The 13,616-nt window shown below is 37.0% G+C and overlaps 1 long non-coding RNA gene across 2 annotated transcripts; it reads right to left on the bottom strand.

Moving 5' to 3' along the window:
- Positions 1-7,248: 7,248 nt before the first annotated feature.
- LOC122208284 lies at positions 7,249-13,616 on the bottom strand. 2 transcript variants are annotated; one of them, XR_006197179.1, is made up of 5 exons: positions 13,582-13,616; positions 12,847-12,974; positions 8,644-8,695; positions 8,183-8,266; positions 7,249-7,604 (listed from the first exon to the last, which is right to left on the bottom strand). It is a non-coding gene; the product is annotated as an uncharacterized LOC122208284 (long non-coding RNA). The 2 variants fall into 2 exon arrangements; XR_006197178.1 differs by having other exon boundaries at positions 7,249-8,266.

Below are 13,616 nucleotides of genomic sequence, written 5' to 3'. Positions count from 1 at the left end.
TTAGAAGCACCCAGGAAACATAGATTATGCAGCTTTTGGACATCTAAGACCTTTGCTAACATTTTTACAATCATTAGCAGTGTCTGCCATCTTGCTGTAAGATAGCTAATTTTTCCTTCTTACAATAACTGTCTTTGATCCCAGTAAGCTTCATATATATTCCTGCCTTACTTTAATGGAATTATACTTTTCGTTCCATCATATTACTGAAATCTACAAAGTACAAGATTCTTTTTTTTTTAATGTTTGTTTTTGAGAGAGAGAGAGAGAGAGGGCATGACAGCATGAGCAGGGGAAGGGCAGAGAGAAAGGGAGAGACAGAATCGAAGTAGGCTCTAGGCTCTGAGCTGTTAGCACAGAGCCCGATGCGGGGCTTGAACTCACAAACTGTGAGATCATGACCTGAGCCACAGTTGGATGCTTAACCAACTGAGCCACCCAGGTGCCCCTTTTTTAGTACAAGATTCTTGACCAGCACATCACCACTTAGTACATTTCTAAGAAGTTTAGTAAATACAGATCTTTGATGTAGGAAAAGAGCAAATTGTTTTTTTAAGACTTTCTAGTCCTATATTCTATACATTACTCTGTTATGTTTCCAAAATTCTTTCAAAGCTTATGGTTTGTAGCATTCAGTAAACCTAGCAGCTTAAAAAACTTAAAAGAAAATACAGCTTTAGTATCTGATTGGAAATGGAGATCACTGTTACATTATTTCTATTAGTAATATAAATCCACCTTTTTTAACAATTAAAAACTTTACAAACACAAAAAATAGTAAGATAAATGTGTATTACCACCATATAGAAGTAAAATCTTTCATGTTTCTTTGTAGCTTTAAAGTAACATATACAGGGGCGCCTCAGTGGCTCAGTCAGTTGAGCGGCTGACTTCAGCTCAGGTCATGATCTCACAGTTTGTGAGTTCGAGCCCCGCATCGGGCTCTGTGCTGCCAGCTCAGAGCCGGGAGCCTGCTTTGGATCCTGTGGCTCCCCCTCTCTCTGCCCCTCCCCTGCTCATGCTCTGTCCCTCTCTGTCTCAAAAATAAATAAAAAAACATTAAAAAAAAAGTAACATATACATATTTAGATGTGGAGCCAAAATCTGTTATTTTTTTAATTTTAATTTTTTTTCAAAACCTGTTAACCATCACCTGTATCCCATCCTTCTCCTTCCTTCCTTGTCCCCAAAGGCAGTCACCATCATGAACTCAGCATACAATCAATCCTTTTTTTTATACCTTTACGTACATATCAATACCCATAACCAATATACAATACTAATGTTCTTTTATCCCAATTGGAGGTAATTATATTATGTGCCTCATCTGTCTTTGATTTTTCTCACTCAAGATAATGCTTTAAATTTTTTTTTTAAATCTTTATTTTTGAGAGAGATAGTGTGTGAGCAGGGGAGGAGCAGAGAGAGAGGGAGACACAGAATCTGAAGCAGGCTCCAGGCTCTGAGCTGTCAGCACAGAGCCTGATGCAGGGCTCGAACTCACGAACTGTGAGATCATGACCTGAGCTGAAGTTGGACACTCAACCAACTGAGCCACCCAGGCGCCCCATCAAGATAATGCTTTTTAGATTTTTCCCTATTAATACATATAGATACAGTTTTTTGCAGTGAATTGCTGTACATTATTCTGTTCTATAATTATAACACATTTTATTCAATAGTTTACCTAATGATAGGTATTTCCAATTCCTTCCCCCTCCCCCCCCCCCCCCCCCCCCCCAATATTTGGCTACTAGAAATCATACTAATAGTTTCTGGTTGCCAGAAATCACACTGCAAAGGACATTATGGTACAGATCTTTCTGTACATGTATTGGAGTTTCTCTAAGGTATAATACTAAAAAAAGAAATTTTGGTGTGTTTTGAGGTATACTTGAGGAAAATTATATATACTAATCACATGTTCTAGCCAAAGTTCTTCTAAGGGTTTCCTTCTCAAAATTAGGGGCCACTGAGGGGCACCAGAGTGGCTCAGTTGGTTAAGCCTCTGACTCTTGATTTCAGCTCAGGTCATGATCTCATGGTTCATGAGTTCGAGTCCAGCATCAGGCTCTGGGCTCACAGCATGGAGCCTCCTTTGGAATCTCTGTCTCCCTCTCTCTGCCCCTCCCTCTCTCTCTCTCAAAAATAAATGTTAAAAAAATGTTGGGGGGTGCTTGCGTGGCTCAGTTGGTTAAGCGTCCAACTTTGGCCCAGGTCATGATCTCACAGTTCGTGGGTTCAAGCCCTGTGTTGGGCTCTGTGCTGACAGCTCAGAGCCTGGAGCCTACTTCGGATTCTGTGTCTCCTTCTCTCTCTGCCCCTCTCCTACTTGTGCTCTGTCTCTCTCTGTCTCTCAAAAATAAATAAATGTAAAAAAAAATAATAGTTTTGCATACTTCATACTAAGCAGTGTTTTAAGCAATTTTCCTATATTCGTTTTTAATGCTTATTCTTTGTACTCTTATTATTTTATTTTTTTATTAAAAACTTTTTTTAAATGTTTATTTACTTTTGAGAGAGAGAGCATGAGTGGGGGAGGAGCAGAGAGAGAGGGAGACACTGAACCTGAAGCAGGCTCCAGGCTCTGAGCTGTCAGCACAAAGCCCGATGTGGGGCTTGAACTCATGAACTGTGAGATCATGACCTGAGCTGAAGTCAGACGCTTGCTGACTGAGCCACCCAGGCACCCCTATTTTATCTTATTTATGTAAGCTCTATGCCCAATGTGGGGCTTGAACTCACAATCCCAAGATCAAGAGTCACATGCTTTACTGACTGAGCTAGCCAGAGGCCCTTCTTTGTACTCCATTTTAGAAGAAATCGTGGAAGTTAATAAACAGAGAGAGGCTGAACAATTTATGCATCAAATTGTATATATCTCCAAGGAAATACAGAGGAAAAAGGCAATAAATGTGAGTAAATTGGAAAGACATAGCCTCAGAGTTCAGGTTTGCCATGCTTACAGGTCGCTGTGTGTTTTTCTTCTCTATTTCATTTATTTTGGAAACTACAAATAAATATGCATTTATTCACTCCTAGCTGTAGCCATGGGATAATGGGAATATCTCTCTGTATGAAGGAAGTTTGTCTGCAGCAATAGGAGTATTCAAGAAGATGGAGGTACTTTGTTCTAATGATGCTAATTTGATGCTCTGCCCCATGTTTGGCCTAGCCCATTTGCTTGATGTATTTCTGACATCCCTCTGTGTCCTCTTTCATCTCTTCTTTCATCTTAAAAACACTTCCTTTAGTTTTAACAGTACCATTTAGTTTTGTCATTTCAGGGATTAGTGATGTTCAGGGTTGTGGCAATAGACTTTTCTCAGGAGGAGTGGGAATGCCTGGACCCTGCTCTGTACATCTATACAGAGATGTAATGATGGAGAATATAGTAGTCTTACTAGGTAAGGATGTCTATCCCCAAATAATTTGTGAATTTTGGGTGTATCTTTCAATTGTCTGGGTGGATTTCTGTTTCCTAGAGAATTATTATTATTACTGTTTTGTGGATTAGGAGATGGGTAGCTCTTTGTGGTATCTTTATCTTCTCTGTGCTTTAGATCTTTACACCTTCCTCTTATCCTTCATGTAGTTGCTGGTTTTCTTGAGGACTGGGTTTGAATTGAGGAATAGTATGATTATGTCTTACTATTTTTTCATATAAACAGGACTCTCTATCCCTAAGCCTGATATGATTTTCTTATTGGAACAAGGGAAGGAGCCCTGGATAGTTTCGAGGAACAGGATAGGAGGATGGTGCCCAGGTGAGTAAGGAGTGAACGGATGGGAAAAGGCACTACAGTTAATAATCCAGTTGGTAAGAGAGGCAGTGATTGATTCAGGAATCTCTCCCTTGAAAGTCCATCCACGCGCTGGGAAGAAAAGGCCTAAGACACATAAAAAAAAAGTTAAGATTCTCCCTTTTATTCGCACCTGTATTCTGTGTTACATAATTCCCTCCCATTTTAAAGCGCTTTTTCTTCAGGAGCCATCTATTTCGTGTAACTTGGATCCACTTTGCCTTTTAAATTTAAACTCATGTGTGTTTTTCAAAAGCGTCTTAAAATACATTTTAAGTCCTTCTGTTCATTTTTCCTACTGATCTTTGACTTCTTTCTTTTTTTCTCTCTAACCAGTTTGGCTTTGATGCAGCAATTCCATGCATTAACGAATATACATTCTTTTTATTTAAGAAGAGAGAGAGTTGGGGCGCCTGGGTGGCTCAGTCGGTTGAGCGTCGGACTGATTCAGCTCAGGTCACGATCTCACGGTCTGTGAGTTCAAGCCCTGCGTCGGGCTCTGGGCTGATGGCTCAGAGCCTGGAGCCTGCTTCAGATTCTGTGTCTCCCTCTCTCTGCCCCTCCCCCATTCATGCTGTCTCTCTCTGTCCCAAAAATAAATAAACGTTAAAAAAAAAAAAGAAGAAGAGAGAGAGTGCAAGCAGGGGAGAGAAGCAGAGGAAGAGAATCTTAAGCAGGCTCCACGCTCAGAGGGAGCCTGATGTGGGACTTGATCCCTTGACCCTGGGATCATGACCTGAGCCAAAATCAAGAGTTGGATGCTCAACCAACTGAGCCACAGATGTCCCAAAAATGTGCTTTTAAGTAATGGAAACACTATCCATTTTTAAAAGTGTTCTAATGATAGGATATAGATTTTTTTTGAAAACTAAAAAAATTTTTAAAATCTCTAAGCCCAACACTGAGGCTCTCACAACCTCGAAATCAAGAGTTGCATGCTCCACTGACTGAGCCAGCCAAGCACCTTGGATATAGATTTTTTTAAATAGGATATTGATTTTACTTTAGATTGTTTCACAGAAAAAAATGGAAATTTACAAATGCGTTTTTAAAAAGTTTTAATAGGGGCACCTGGGTGGCTTAGTTGGTTAAGCGTCCGACTTCGGCTCAGGTCATGATCTCACGGTCCGTGAGTTTGAGCCCCGTGTCGGGCTCTGTGCTGACAGCTCAGAGCCTGGAGCCTGTTTCAGATTCTGTGTCTCCCTCTCTCTCTGCCCCTCCCCTGTTCATGCTCTGTCTCTGTCTCAAAAATAAAAGTTAAAAAAAATTTTTTTTTTAAGTTTTAATAGGGGCGCCTGCGTGGTTTCAGCTCAGGTCATGATCTCACCATTTGTGGGTTTGAGCCCCACATCGGGCTCTGTGCTGACAGCTCAGAGCCTGGAGCCTGCTTCGTATTCTGTGTCTCCCTCACTCTCTGCCCGTCCCCCACTCACGCTCTGTCTCTCTCTCTCTCTGTCTCTGTCTCTGTCTCTCTCTCTCTGTCAAAAATAAATCAACATTAATGGGGTTGGAGTTTGTCTTCCCTTTAACCATTTTATTTATTATAATTACTCATGTATTTGAACTTTTTAGCCATCTTATTTTGTGCTCTTTGTCTCACTTTTTCTGTTTTTATTTTGTTTTATTTTGCATTGTTTTGGATTGATTTAGATTTGGAATTTAAAAAATAAAATTTATTCCAGTATTTATTTCTACTTCACTGGTTTGGAAGTTGAAAGCACAGACTCTGGAGCCAGACTGCCTGGATTCAAATCCTAACTTTGCCTGGACTTTTATTCTTAATTAATTAATTAGTTAATTATTTAGAGAAAGAGTGTGAGTGGAGCAGAGGCAGAGGGAGAGAAAGAGAGAGTGTGAGTGAAAGAGAGGCAGAGGAAAAGGGAGAGGCAGAGCCTGATGCAGGGCTTGATCTCACTACCATAAGATCATGACCTGAACTGAAATCAAGAGTCTGACACTTAACCAACTGAGCCACCTAGGTGCCCCTGGATATTTTTTTAATTAGCAATATGTTTTGGATCTTTTCCGTGGCAATACATTTAAATATGTCTTTATTTTTTGAGCTATAATTGAAATACAAAGTTATATTGGTTTCAGGTATACAATATGATTTGATATTTGTATATATTGCAAAATTATTGCCACAATAAATTTAGTTAACATAAGTCACCTTACATAGTTACATAATTTTTTTCTTGTAATGACAGTTTTTAAGATTCTCTTAGCAGCTTTCAACTGAATATAGTTGCCATGCTGTACATGTCAACCTTATTACTTACTTATTTTATAACTGAAAATTTGTACCTTTTGACTCCCTTCACCCATTTCACACACCTTTCACTCCCTGCCTCTGGCAACATCAATCTATTTCTGTATATCCACAAGCTTGGCGTTTTTCTTCTTTCTCTGTCTGACTTATTTCACTTAGCATATCTTATTTCTCTTAGCATAATGCTCTCAAGGTCCACACATGTTGTTGCAAATGGCTAGATTTATTTTTTATGGCTGAATAATATTCCTGTGTGTGTGTGTGTGTGTGTGTGTGTGTGTGTGTGTTGCATTTTCTTTATCCATTCATCTGTCTATGGATGCTTAGGTTTTTTCTATATCTTGACTTTTGTAAATAATGCTGCAGTGAATATGGGGGTACAAATATCTTTTTTTGAGTTAGTGTTTTCATTTTTTTCAGCTAAATACCCAGAGTGGAACTGTGGTTCATATGATAGTTACATTTTTTATTTTTTGAGGAACCTCCATTTTCTGTAGTGGCTGAAAATGATCAAAGGTAAAATAAAGACATTTTAAAAAAAGACATTTTTCAGATCAAAGGTAAAGATGTTTTTAGATGAACAGAATTGATAGAGTTTATCATGAACAGAATCTTCTAAGCAGGTACTCTGGAAAAAATGAAAAATGATGTACACAAAGAAAAAATTGGTTAGTTCTGAATAAATTTTGGCTATTACATCTTTGAATATAGTTTTATCCTGTTATTTTCTGGAAGACCAATAAGATCTTTGTCTTTTCTTTTAGACTCTGAGCCTTGCTTTCATATTTCCAGTCTCCTTTCCTCTATTGCATGCTATCCAATTTCTTCAGAGCAGTCATATAGTCACTGATTCTCTCATGAGCTACTTAACTGTTTCAGTATGGTTTTGTTGTTGTTGCTGATCCCTTTCTCTGTCTTTTTCTCCTTGTAATTTATTATGTTGAATAAACTGGATCATCTATTATTTAGCATGTACCTCCCTTTATTTACTTATTGCCTTTATTTTCTATAAACAAGCTAAATTAATATTGTGTGTTTCATCAGGAAGCATATACTGTCTAGTTGTTTCTCTTTTTGTGATGTTAGCAGCCATTCTTGATTTCATCCTCTAAAAATTACCAAATAATTTAAAAATTATCATTATGAATTCATAGGTTTAAAAATTTTGATGTTTCAGCAGTTATTACAATTATTATTATGGTTACTAGTCTTAAATTTATATTCAAATTGCCCCGTGTGTGATCAGTGGGAGCCTCTTCAGATTGTTTCCTTTTTGATGTGACTAGGAGTCTTTGATGGCTTCTTTGCTCCAGACTCATAGTATACAGTTGAACCTTGATCATGAAGGAGGTTAGGGGTGCCAATCCCCCACCCCACATAGTTGAAATCTGTGTATAACCTATGACTCCCCCCAAAACTTACCTACCAGTAGCCTACTGTTGACTAGAAGCCTTACCAATAACATGAAGAGTCAATTGATATATTTTGTATGTTATATGTATCCACATACTATATTCTCTCAATGAAGTAAGCTAGAGAAAAGAATACGTTGTTAAAAAAGTCATAAAGAAGAGAAAATGCATTTATAGAACTGTACTGTATTTATTGATATCCTGAGTTTATGTTGTCTGTTTACAAGATGAATTGTCTGTCAGCACCTATATCAAAATTGTCTTATATGATACAAAACACTGTAGATATTATACATATTACCAACACTGGACATCAAAAATGAAAAGGTAATTTGAAAAAGAAATTCATATATATTTACAAGTGTAACAATTCATGCATTGATACTGAAAAAGCAGCAATATGACTGCCTCATGTTAGCCTAGTGTAAAGATGTGATTGCTTCATGGTAACCTAACCTATACTTTAATGAATGAATCATTACAGCATTTTTATGGCATATATTATTACAGTCATATTCATAATACAGCATTAGAAACATTGTTACATTAAAAAAGCCACTTACCTGTGATCATGGGCTGATAAGCAGTTTCTCCAATTATGAGAGAGAGGCATACTTGCAGTGACTTAATTATTTAAAAGCAGTGTTATAAAATAGTAAGAAAATTAATGCATTAATTTTATAATAAAGATCACTCACCTATGTAAGGATAGGCAATCTACTTCCATATGAGTCTAGCACAAGATGTCCCATGAGTCAGGGAATGAAGGCAACCACAAGAAGCTAGAAAAGGGAAGGAAGTAGATTCTCCCCTGGAGCTTCCAGAAGAAACACAGCCCTGTCAACATTTTGATTTTTAGCATACCATAACCTATTTTGGATACACCTACTATATTATCTATTATAATACCAGAATAATCATTAAGATACTGGTTAGCCTTGACCATGAAGAAATAGATTGGAACACCTGACAAAATGTTTCACTGAGCAAAAAGATTGGTCATCTTTGGGTAGATGTGTAATATTAAAAGTGAATATGAAATTAAACATCCTATTGCCTTATTGAAATGGGGGACAAAGGGCAGCCACAGGACAGATGGTCAGCTGTGGTGGAGATACCTTTATATTTAAGAGTAAATACAACAGAAAAATGCAGTCACCTTTTCTATTTGTACATTTAACTGAGCTTGTTTGGATCAACTTCATTTCCATCTGAAAGGAAAATGATACAGGAAAATGTATTTAATCACTGTAGGAAAAAGATAGGTCAGTTATAATGGAAGATGTGAGAGATTATAGGCAATGAGCCGTACATAGCAACTATTGCATAATTATGGTAAAGAGTATTTTGATAAGCATCGAAGTATCTTCCTCAGTGACTTGTCTTTGTATTATTTATCTTTATTCATATTTTACTTTTCATTTTTTTAAGTTTATTTATTTTGAGAGAGAGAGAGAGAGAGAGAGAGTGCATGTACGCAAGTAGGAGAGGGGCAGAGAGAGAGGGAGAGAGAGAATCCCAAGTAGGCTCTGCAGTGTCAGCGTGCAGAGCCCAATGTAGGGCTCAGTCCCACGAACCATGAGATCGTGACCTAAGCCTAAATCAAGAGTCAGATGCTTAACTGACTGAGCCATCCAGGTGCCCCTGAAGAAGTTACTTTTATTTTCTTTTTCTTTTTAAGTGTATTTATTTTTGAGAGGGATGTTGGATGAGGATCAGAGAGAGAGGAAGAGAGAGGATCCTAAGCGAGTTCCACACTGTCAGCACAGAGCCTGACGTGGGGGCTCCAACTCATGAACTGTGAGATCATGACGTGAGCTGAAATCAAGAGTTGGACACTTAACCAACTGAGCCACCCCTGAAGAAATTACTTTTAATCTGGGACCTGAAGAATGAGAAGGAGCTAGTCCTACAAAGAGCTATACCAGAGGATCATGGGGATGAAACACCATATGGGAAGTTCTAAGAGATGGGAAATGATGTGACATGATTTATAGGTTAAAAGGGTCTTGGCTTGAGATGAGCTCTTAATAGAAGGGCCTTGTTATCCATTTTTAAGTGATCATATATTATTCTAGTATAGTTAGAAACCACTGGGAAAAAATACCATAGGCAAGTAGAGAATGTCAAACATTGATCTGCCTCAGATGTATCTGATGGTGGGGTTAACAATACAAATTCCCAAGGCCTACTCTTAAAGATTCTGATTCACTTGGTCTGGTCTGGTTTCTGAAATTGATACATGCAACAGCCTCTCTAGGTGATTCTAACTGAACACTTAAATTGTAGACCCAATGATTTAATGATTTAATGTGTTTTCTTTGTCACAGACCTTACAACATACACGTGGATTATTCTCTAAACTCTGTTTTCTTCCTTTCTAATGTGCATTATTTTCAGCTTATCACTTATCTCTACTGTTTATCTACAGTTTTTCTTTTTATAGTTTATTTTACTTATCTCCCCCCAGTATGGGAAAACAAATTTTGTTTGTTTTCTGGTTCTTTTTCTTTTCAGGTTTGGAGACCCGGTATGATACAAAGACATTACCTCCAGAAGAATATATTTTTGAAATAAATTTGTACAAATGGAAGACAAAGGAAAGAAAATGCTTCATTCTGAGAGTTCCATTATCCAAAATAGCAGAAGAACAAAGTCAACATTGAGGAACAATAAGAACGTCAAGAAGAATATTTCAGCCAAATGAAAATCATCATGAATATGTAGCTACTCACAGAGATATATCCCTTACCCTACATCACAGAATTCCTAATAGAGAAAACATTTATTAACGTAAGGAATGTGGGAAGATCTTTAATTATGGCTCAGACCTAATCAATAATGGAAGAATTTATACTAGTGAGAAGCTGTATGCATGTAAAGAATGTGAGAAGGCCTTTACGCTTTGTGACAACTCACTCAACATCTGAAAAATAATAGAGTGAAACCCTATAAATGTCTAGAATGCGGGAAGGCTTTTAGTTTTGGCATAGGTCTTTGAGTATGCCAAAATACTCATACTGGTGAGAAACCCTATGAATGTAAGGAATGTGGAAAGACTTTTAGTTTGGGCAAGTATGTAAGAATACACCAGAAAACTCATACTAGTGAAAACTCTATGAATGTAAGGAATATGAAAATCATTTATATTGCATCAACAATTTAGTCGACATAAAAAATTCACAAAGGTGAGAAATCTTTGAATGTAAGGAATGTAGGAAAGCCTTCATTCACACCTGAAAGGTCATCAGAGTATTCATACTAGTGAGGAGCCCTATGAATATAAGAAATGTTTGGCAAGGCCTTAGACAGAATTCAACTTAACCATTATCAGAGAATGCACACTAAAGAGAAACCCTACAAATATAAGGAATGTGAGAAGGTCTGTAGATGGAGTTCAACATTTAATCAACATAAAAAATGCATATTAAGGAGAAATTCTGAATTGAAGGTATGTGGAAAGTCCTTTCAACTTCATTGAATCCTTACTTATCAGATCTTTCACAATGCTGAAAAAACAATCCTATGAAGTGAGGAGTGATGTGGGAAGGCATTTTATTTTATTTTATTTTTTTTTTATTTTTTTTTTTTAAATTTTTTTTTTTCAACGTTTTTTATTTTTATTTTTGGGACAGAGAGAGACAGAGCATGAACGGGGGAGGGGCAGAGAGAGAGGGAGACACAGAATCGGAAACAGGCTCCAGGCTCCGAGCCATCAGCCCAGAGCCTGACGCGGGGCTCGAACTCACGGACCGCGAGATCGTGACCTGGCTGAAGTCGGACGCTTAACCGACTGCGCCACCCAGGCGCCCCAAGGCATTTTAGATAAAATGAGCATCATTGAATGTACACTAAGGAGAAACTGTGAATGTAAAGAATGTGGGATGCCTTCAGATTTTGTTTATACCTTATTGAATGAACATCATAGAATTTATAATGGTGAAAAACTCTAAAAAAGGTGAGGAATGTATGAAGGCCCAATATTCATGCCACTATCAAATCTGAGAATTTGTACCCTTATTGAGTTTATATAAAAGTACTTTTTCCTTTACTGCATTCTTCATAGAATATTAATACTAGGGGAAAATGTTTAGGAAACCCTTTTCTGGGGGGTCATTCTTAGAATTTATTTGTCATAAAAGATTTCATACCAGGTATCTTAATTTATTGAATATAAAAAAGACCTAGAATCACTCAATTCCTGTTGGATGTCAGCAAATTCACTCTAGAGAAGAATTTCTTATTCTGTCAGTTGTGGAACTGAAGGAAAGCCTTTAGTCACAGCACATACTTAGCTGATCATCATCTTCAAGATATGTAACAATATACTTATTAGCTCTGTGCCTCAGTTATAAAATGGTGAAGTTAATACCTATCTAATAGTGTTTTTTTGTGAGGATTAGTAGCTGTTAACCCTTGTAAGATTATTTGGCAAATAAAGATTAGCTACTGTTCTTCTGGTGATAATCAATAGCATAACTATTAGTGAATTCTTCTGAAAGACCATATTGGTAATGAACTTAGTAAGCCTCCAATCACAACCCATCTCCTATTGAACTTGAGATCATTGATTCTGAATAAAGTACAGTAGAATATAAAGAAGCTGGGGGTGCCTGGCTGGCTCAGTTAGAAGAACACGTGACTCTTGATCTTGGGGTCATGGGTTTGAGCCCCACATTGGGTGTACAGATTACTAAACAGACTTAAAAAAGAAAAAAGAACATGTGAGATAACTTCATTCCTAAGTTGCATCAGGAAATTAATGCTGGAATAAATACTCTGGAATTAGTGGCTATCAATATACATTGAGAATATAGCTAGTTTGCTGAAGAAGTAGAAAAGGATATGATGCAGTTTGTGGTTAGGTCCAAATAACAGATGTTCTATAATCTACACTCTTTTCTTAGAATTCAAAATTTATTAGAAATTATTAAAAGGATAACAGGGAGAAAACTGTCCACAAAACTTCCCCATCTTGTCATTATGAAAACTTCCAAACATACAGGGAAGTTGAAAAAGTACAATGAAAAAAAAAAAAAGTACAATGAATGTGCTTTTACTACCCTACACACTCCCACCTGTTTAAAACCTACCTGTAGGCAGGTTTACTACCCTACACACTCCCACCCTGTTTAAAAGCTAACAGTTTGTCATTTTTGCTTTATCTTCCTATAATTTTCTATATAGCCAGAATACAGTCACATCTTCTAAAATATATAAGGTGATGCCATGTTCAAATTTTCCTAGGTGTCCCAAGATTGACTTCAATAGCTATTTATTTTTCTTTTTATCTAGAGTCAATTCTAGGTTCATAAGTTACATTTAGTTGATATGTCTCTTTTAGTCTAGTTTAGTTCTCTACCTTTACTCCTTTTTTTCCACGATGTTGGCTTTTTCTTCTTAGAGTCCGTGTAGTTATCTTGTAGGGTGTTCCATATTTTGGATTGTTGTGCTTGTTTCCTAATGTTGTCATTTAACTTATTCTGCCATCTACACTGGAAATTAAGTGTAGAGAGAAGATTGAATTTGTGTTAAACAATTTTGTAAGAATATTTAATAAATTATGTATTTTGCATTGTCATACATCAAGAGGCACATATTGATATCATGAGGCCAAATTTGGTCAAATGGTTAAGGTGATGACGGTCAAATCTCTCCATTTTAAAGGTTGTTTTGTATCCTTACAATTAGGAAGTAATCTGTGAAGTGATTCTAAACCCCATCTTGGAAATTTATATTTTATTTGTTTGATTCAAAGTGAAGACCAGAGTTGAAATAGTTCATTCAGATATGAGCGATAATGAGTTGCTATATATTAAAACCTGTAGGAGGTGATCAAAGTCATCTTTGGAAGGTCATCTTGTGGGAAATTAGTACTCTTTAATAAATGCAGGAAATGAAGAATTAGGGCCAGAACTTTGCTTTGCTTAATAGTCACTATCTAACAATTGATAATTGTCCCACAAGATTACACTTATAATCCTAGTTCTTTTTTTTTTTTTAATTTTTTCATTTATTTATTTTTGAGAGACAGAGAGCACAAGTGGGGAGGGGCAGAGAGAGTAGGAGACAGAATCCAAAGCAGGCTCGAACTCACAAACAGAGATCATGACCTGAGCTGAAGTTGGACGC

The sequence above is a fragment of the Panthera leo genome, chromosome E2 (assembly GCF_018350215.1).
Source record: "Panthera leo isolate Ple1 chromosome E2, P.leo_Ple1_pat1.1, whole genome shotgun sequence".
NCBI classification, from domain to species: domain Eukaryota; kingdom Metazoa; phylum Chordata; class Mammalia; order Carnivora; family Felidae; genus Panthera; species Panthera leo.
The sequence above is the reverse complement of the archived record's forward strand: the minus strand, read 5'-3'. Positions and strand labels throughout refer to the sequence as shown.